Raw genomic sequence first — 6,435 nt, 5'->3', positions numbered from 1 at the left:
AAAGTACTTGTAAAAGCCTTCAAGGCCAGGTAGGGTGACAATCCCCCTCCCTTCACTATGCTTTTACTGTAATGAAAAAGAAAGCAGTCAGAACTTTAGATAAGCTATTAAATTGCATGCAGCACCTTAAAACGTGGTGCCTACACTTCATACACAATGTCTTCAAAGCCAAAGGTAAAACAAAGGTATCGCTGCCATTCATTTTTCTTTCTTTCAAAAAATTATTTTTATTGGTTTTCAATTGACACAGAGAAAGTACAACCTGATTATTTAAGAATTACCCCGCCCCTCCCACCACCCCACCTTATCTCAGCTCATAATACACAACATCATAACATAAGGGATAAAATAATAATAATAATGATAATAATAATAATAATAATAATAATAATAAAAGCAAGGATCAAATCAAACCAAGTAATGCATATCAAAAGTGGAAATAATAACAATAATAATAAGAGTAACAATAAACAAAACAAAACAAACACACAAAAAACAAGAAAAAAACAAGACCAATTGGAAAGTGCAGGCAGTTAGTGGAGATGAAATGCTCACGAGTGCCCGCAAAGGATTTGGCTGGAAATCAAGGGCATAAATGATAAGGCAACCACTCTATGACTCAATCACGATTTTGGGGTTGTGGAAATGATCTAGAAATGATGCCATTTATTTTTCACTGCTGCTTCCTTTTATTAGCCTGACGTAGTCATACTCAATTCTAGTCAGAATTTGAGTCTGATACTGCTCCATAGAGCTGTGATTATGGGGCGTGTTTCAAACGAACCAGGAAAAAAAATGCCTCTGCACTCAATTGGATAGACCTACAACCAATCAGAGCAACGGAGTGTGTGACGTATGTTAAGCGACGCATAGTTGATGTCAACAGAACTCAACTGCACGCTAGAAGAAGAAAATGTGAGCGATTTTCGCAGGTGTTGTAAAAATAATGTAAGGATACACGGAGTTCTTCAACACACGAACCTCATTTTTGAGAGAAACAGTAAAGGTGAATGCATATACGATCAAGTTATCCGTTTAGGATTACAACTCCACAACACTGCAAACAAATCGCATCGCATTTGTCGGTCCTGTCAGAACTTTATAACACGGTTGGAACGCGACATGCCCGTGTTTAAAAAATGGACAGAAGACGAAGGAGACCAGCCTGAAGAACCGTGTTCATCTGAGGCATCAGAGACGCCCCGGACTCTGAAGAAGTTCTGCCCCAATCCGTCAACTCCAACCGGTACAAAAACGCGAAGAAGCATTACAGAGGTAAGCTTGTTAATACATTTCTACTTCTTATGATATGACTATGAGAATAACCTCGATTGCCACGTTTCACATTAGTTAATAGTGAGTCGTGATTATTGTCCAATGTGATAAACACTGTGCATTCCCACACTCCTCATTTCCGTGAAATCTATCTATGATTAAATCATCTAGTCATATTTTGACATGCCTAGTATTCTGGAAGCCAGCCCGAATTTCAGTGTAGTGTGAGCAAATGTTACCAGGATAAACTTGTACCTGATGTGTAAGTTGGCCTCTGTCACTTTGTCAATATGTAGAAACTTCATTTTGTAATGGACTAGCATGTTATCCAACCCCCACTTCTGTGCTCTGCACCTCTGTGGGGGGTGGGCAGTGTTTCTCTGACCTGCTCAGCAATTGCATCTGGTGTCACCATATTTAACAGTCTGTATTTTCCAATGTATTGTCAATGCACGTTAAACTTATTAGGCTATACTGTAATTCTTCACACTGATGTGTTCACTTATATTTCAGGTTGTCACCCATTTTCCATCCACTTGACCTCCACCTGGAACACCTAAACAATTTTCTCAAATCATTTATGAGAGGATTGGGACCAAACATGTCAGAAATGTCAGCAGCCAGAATCAGTAGGTCCTTTGGCATCGTCAAAGAGCTAATGGACAAAACGGACACAGAGCTGGAGCTGACAAGGCCGGCTGGCATTCATCATGTGGCCCGAGAACAGGACGTTTTAACACTGGTAAACGTTTTCAGGGAGACACAACTTTCCCAACAAAAATCACCCAGGCAGGCAGTCTCATGCATTCCCGAATTTCAAGAGAAACTTATTGGCAAAGCTGAATTACCAGGAGAAAATAATGGACTGGCAAAATGTGCCTATTTAAATAATTAAGTAAATGTGAAATGTAAATGGTGATGGTAATTTGTAAATATTGTTTTCGTAAATGACAATGTAAATAATTGTTTTCATATAATAGTTTAGTAGTATCCACGTTCTTGAAAACATTTTTGTGTTTTCTTATTGGTTGTATGTTCAAAGTTCAGCGTATATCTTCAAACATTACCTATTATGTGTAGATATTAAAAATCTTTATTGACATGTCTTATTGTTTGTCTTTAAATGCAGAAACATCACCAACCAGTACAGAAGTATAAACCATTTTAATTTTATTCAAAAATATTAATGTAACAGAGGTAAAAAAAAAGGCATTTTCACAACAACAGGACCCTGAAGCTACAAATTTGAGCCTGAATTTGAAGCTAGCCTGAGATCTTCAACATTGACAAGCCTGATTCCAAGTTACTTGGGGATGATTGTATCTTATCCTCATCCTCGTCATCAAAGTAACCAGTGTAATCCATGTCAACCTGAACACGGTCATCCTGAACAACACAGTCATCAAGCAAATTAGTTTGACTCTGTTCGATGTCATCAAAAACCTCATGCATAATTCATAGTATCTCTTTTGCATGTTCCAGCTTGTATGTAGGGAGATTATGGATAATGAAGTCCAGGTCAAATATCTGTGTGCACTGTTCTAAAACTGATCAATGAGTTCATCTCCAAAACCAGTGCAGGCTGTGTCGACTGTGTAAAGTGGTATGTTTTTATGGTCCTGAAGTAAACTACTCCTGTAAGTTTGTAACAGTTCCCTGATCAAAAGTGTGCCCTTAGGTGTGACTATTCTGTGTTTGTGGTGTGATGAAACCTCCCCTTGAAAGTGTTCATATTTGGGGATTAGCTCCCCACAACCTTCAGGTTCACAAGAACAAACAGAATGGCAGTGAGTGCAGCACAGATGTCCTAGATCAACAGATGTGGTGTGTTCCTCAAAATGGCAGTACAAAGCTTTCCGCAGACAACTAGTGACTCCATTAAAGTACCGTCTTAACTGCTGGGTCAAGCTTTGTACTAACATCCCTCACAATCCAGTGTAGGCACTCCAGTGTATGGCCAGGTACTTTAATCAGACCCACTCTGATTTTGTTCTGTTTGGGCTCAGGGCCAAATTTATTGGATTGTCCATCTGAAGCTGTTTCATAACCCTGGCTCTGGATTCCCGATCAGCAGAAGCGGTCAATGTCAGCACAGGTGTACCTGGAATATATAGCAGTACAAAAAGCAACCAATAAGTAACAGTAAAAATAAGAAATTATGAGTAGTATCATTTAGTACTTTTTAATGACTGTACTGACATCTAAAAAGAATACATCACGTATAAGGGGTACAGTGACTAGCCTACCAATATGGGTATGGTGCTTGAGTACATAAAGCAACACCCAAATGCCCTTCTGCCCTTTTGCAGCCTGACCACTGATAGAAATAAAACAGTAACCTACATTAGAATGTTTTAACAGCTAGTTCGCTACAATCACACTAAAACGTTATGATTGTACCAAGTCTGAGTTAGCGAACGTACAACGATACCTAGGCTACTATGTTTACAACATGGGATTCATATCACGACATTGGGAGTTATTTACTAAGTCAGACAGTTAGACTCTCTTACCATTTGTAAGTTAGATGAACTTCGTCCACGACGATACCCATTACGTTGGCTTGAAAAACATCGGAGCCTAGCATGTCCCTCCACTTGTTGTTCAGCAGCCAGGATTCCGGGCTTCAAAAAAGGATCTGGCAACGACCGCTGGCTATATCCACCTCGTCGTGCAAGCCGAGTTGCATCGCCGTGATGCCCATTTCAGTTGCTTCGGCAAAAAACATCTTTATTATCAACAAATGCCTTGATCCCGTTACTCTGTTCCTCTTTTAAAATTAATTCGCTGTCGATATCTTCTAGAACAGACCTGATAGCAGAATCTACACATCTCAATTCTCCAGCGGCAGCCATCGTTGTTGTAAACGAATTCAACCCAAGCGCTCTTTGGTGACGTGGTGGATTACGTTACTGTTGAGCATCTGTCCATCATCGTATAAAGCCCGCCCTGACAATTTGATTGGCCCGCCAGTATTTGGGCGAGCATACTCGCGCCACTATTGATCAATGCCAGACCGAACTTCCCGACCTCAAACGTTGTGGGCGGGACTAAGTTCGGAATGGCACCCAGGCTATCCTTTTATAGGCCTATAATGAAGTTTATCCAACATGTTTAGAAAGACAGCTACAGTACATCACACTCCTAAACACATGCTGAAAGCCTAAACAAAAGTGCTATTAATGCAAGCAAGCAGTTAGAAGTTGAATTAAATGCAGGTCCTTACAACAGCATAGGCCTTGGTGTGCTATGTCTTATGTCCTATGTATTTGCAAGGTCTTAACTACAAATACATACTGTCTTCATTCATTGCTGTGTCCCCTGGTGACAGAAGGTCAGCAAATATCTAACATGCTGAATGGTAACTGTGGCTTTTGTTTTCATTAGCACATTATTTTAGCCTACTTTGTAGGCTACTTAATGCTGCTAATGAAAATGTAGTGGAGTAAAAGTATACATTTCATTTAAAAAATGTAGTAAAGTTAAAGTAAAAGTAGGAGGAAAAATAAAAAACTTTTGTCAACTTTCCAGCTGATTAGAACCTTTTAATTATTGGTTTAACTGTAATGGACATTTTCAACAAAGTAGGCCTACAAATGTCAACACACTTTCTTTTTATTGAAATGTAATGTATTCTGTTGTCTTTCCCATGTTGAAAAATGACTAGGAGATTTAGCCTCTGTGTCAATTTATTTCCATACCTTAGTGAAAAAGAAAGTCATGAACTACTTCTGAAAGTTCACAGACACTCTGATTAACTTAAAGAAGTTGAATATGAATAGGAAAATGCTTCTGTTACATTTTTATATCAGATTTTCCAGGGGTGTCAATAATTGTGGGTGATGTGTTTTTATTAAAACATATTTATTTCTTTATGAGATTTTTCTTTTTCTTAGAATACATTTGCTTCCGTTCAAGGTAGGATTTTTCCTTGTTGTTTTCATTCTCGTGAGATTAAAATAATTTACCAAAATATTTTTTTATAATAATTGTATATTATTTTATATATATAATCTGTTTTAGTCAACTTTACCAAAGGCAAAGTGTATTTTAGAATTCAAAACTTAATGCAATGCAGACAAAGATTAATAGGGAGAGGAAATACTGATTCAATTGCGTGTATTTGATACATTTTGTAATTGTTTTGTCATGCAATACTGAAAGGCCTAGGCCTTCATTTTCGAGAAATGCACCAGGTGTATGAATTGCTTGCTTTAGGCCTAGGTCTATTTTTTGCTCTTTTTCATTTTAACTTGATTTGTTTGCTCGTTAATTTGTGTATGTACTTACATGTCATAAAGTAGACATTTGACGTTTGTCGATTTGATTAGCAAATTGAAGTTTGAACTGCACACCAGTTAAGTGACACTGTCGTGTCTTGATGACGTCAAGGCAATGGCCGCTCTCACTTTGTCGTGCAGGGTTTACTATTTTCTCCGGTAAAGAAAATAACAGAAAATCGGACATATATAGATCGTCGTCAGGTACAAAAAGAGTGAGACCGGGTAGTTCTTAATACCGAGACCCTGTCTCCCGAGTCGTTCAAGTTGGAAAGGTGAATAAGTGTTATATTTACTTTACTTTTGAGCTCGGAGAAAAGAGGAGGGCTGCATTGTTAATGAAGATCGGACAACCATGCTTCGTAGCCTAATTCAAAGTGGCATTTAAGGATCTATTGCTATACTCCAGTCCAACGTTTTTATGAAGTGAGAGGTCATTTTCACGATTGTTTTTATGCTAAGAGAGTGATCCTTAGTCACACCTGTGTTTGCAGCCTGCGTTGACAATATTTGGGCCTTGTGTTGCTAGCTTGCGAAGTGAAGCTAGCTAGCTAGGCGTCTGGTTGGCTAGCTAGTTTGCTAGCGGTAGATAACGTTAGCCAACGTTAACTTGCTAGCTGCCAACAACGGAACTTAACTTACATTGCTATTGGCCCCGGTAGCTTGTTAGATACATATTGCTTATCCGATTTTATATTTGGTTTTCAATTAGTTAACAAGACACATGCATTAGACAACGGTTGAATATGTACGCTGCCATAGTTCGCTAGCTAACCCTAATGTTAGCTATATTATGAATTGAGTCGCTAGCCTAAAACACCTCTGTCAAAAGGTGTAGCGATAAATGGTTTAGTTTGGCTCGCTACTTGTGACGGCAATG

The 6,435-nt window shown here is 38.6% G+C and overlaps 1 protein-coding gene and 2 long non-coding RNA genes across 3 annotated transcripts in view; 2 read left to right on the top strand and 1 right to left on the bottom strand.

The window, feature by feature from the left end:
• The first annotated feature begins 723 nt into the window (after positions 1-723).
• Positions 724-2,380, top strand: LOC143140293 (uncharacterized). The gene is made up of 2 exons (XR_012990630.1): positions 724-1,275; positions 1,789-2,380. It is a non-coding gene; the product is annotated as an uncharacterized LOC143140293 (long non-coding RNA).
• Positions 2,381-2,430: 50 nt separating this feature from the next.
• On the bottom strand, positions 2,431-4,347 carry LOC143140284 (uncharacterized). The gene is made up of 2 exons (XR_012990625.1): positions 3,789-4,347; positions 2,431-3,376 (listed from the first exon to the last, which is right to left on the bottom strand). It is a non-coding gene; the product is annotated as an uncharacterized LOC143140284 (long non-coding RNA).
• A 1,337-nt stretch (positions 4,348-5,684) lies between these two features.
• zc3h18 (zinc finger CCCH-type containing 18) overlaps positions 5,685-6,435 on the top strand; it is a 69,723-nt gene continuing 68,972 nt past the window's right edge. Inside the window, exon 1 of the mRNA XM_076267752.1 lies at positions 5,685-5,830. The gene's annotated coding sequence lies outside the window, so the exon portion shown is untranslated. The remainder of the gene's footprint in view (positions 5,831-6,435) is intronic.

Source organism: Alosa pseudoharengus, unplaced genomic scaffold, assembly GCF_046254945.1.
Source record: "Alosa pseudoharengus isolate Yale_2024_CS ecotype anadromous, Long Island Sound unplaced genomic scaffold, YU_APseudo_1.1 YU_APseudo_1.1_scf_10, whole genome shotgun sequence".
Lineage (NCBI taxonomy): Eukaryota > Metazoa > Chordata > Actinopteri > Clupeiformes > Clupeidae > Alosa > Alosa pseudoharengus.
Note: the sequence above shows the minus strand (reverse complement) of the source record. Positions and strands in the feature narration are given on the sequence as shown.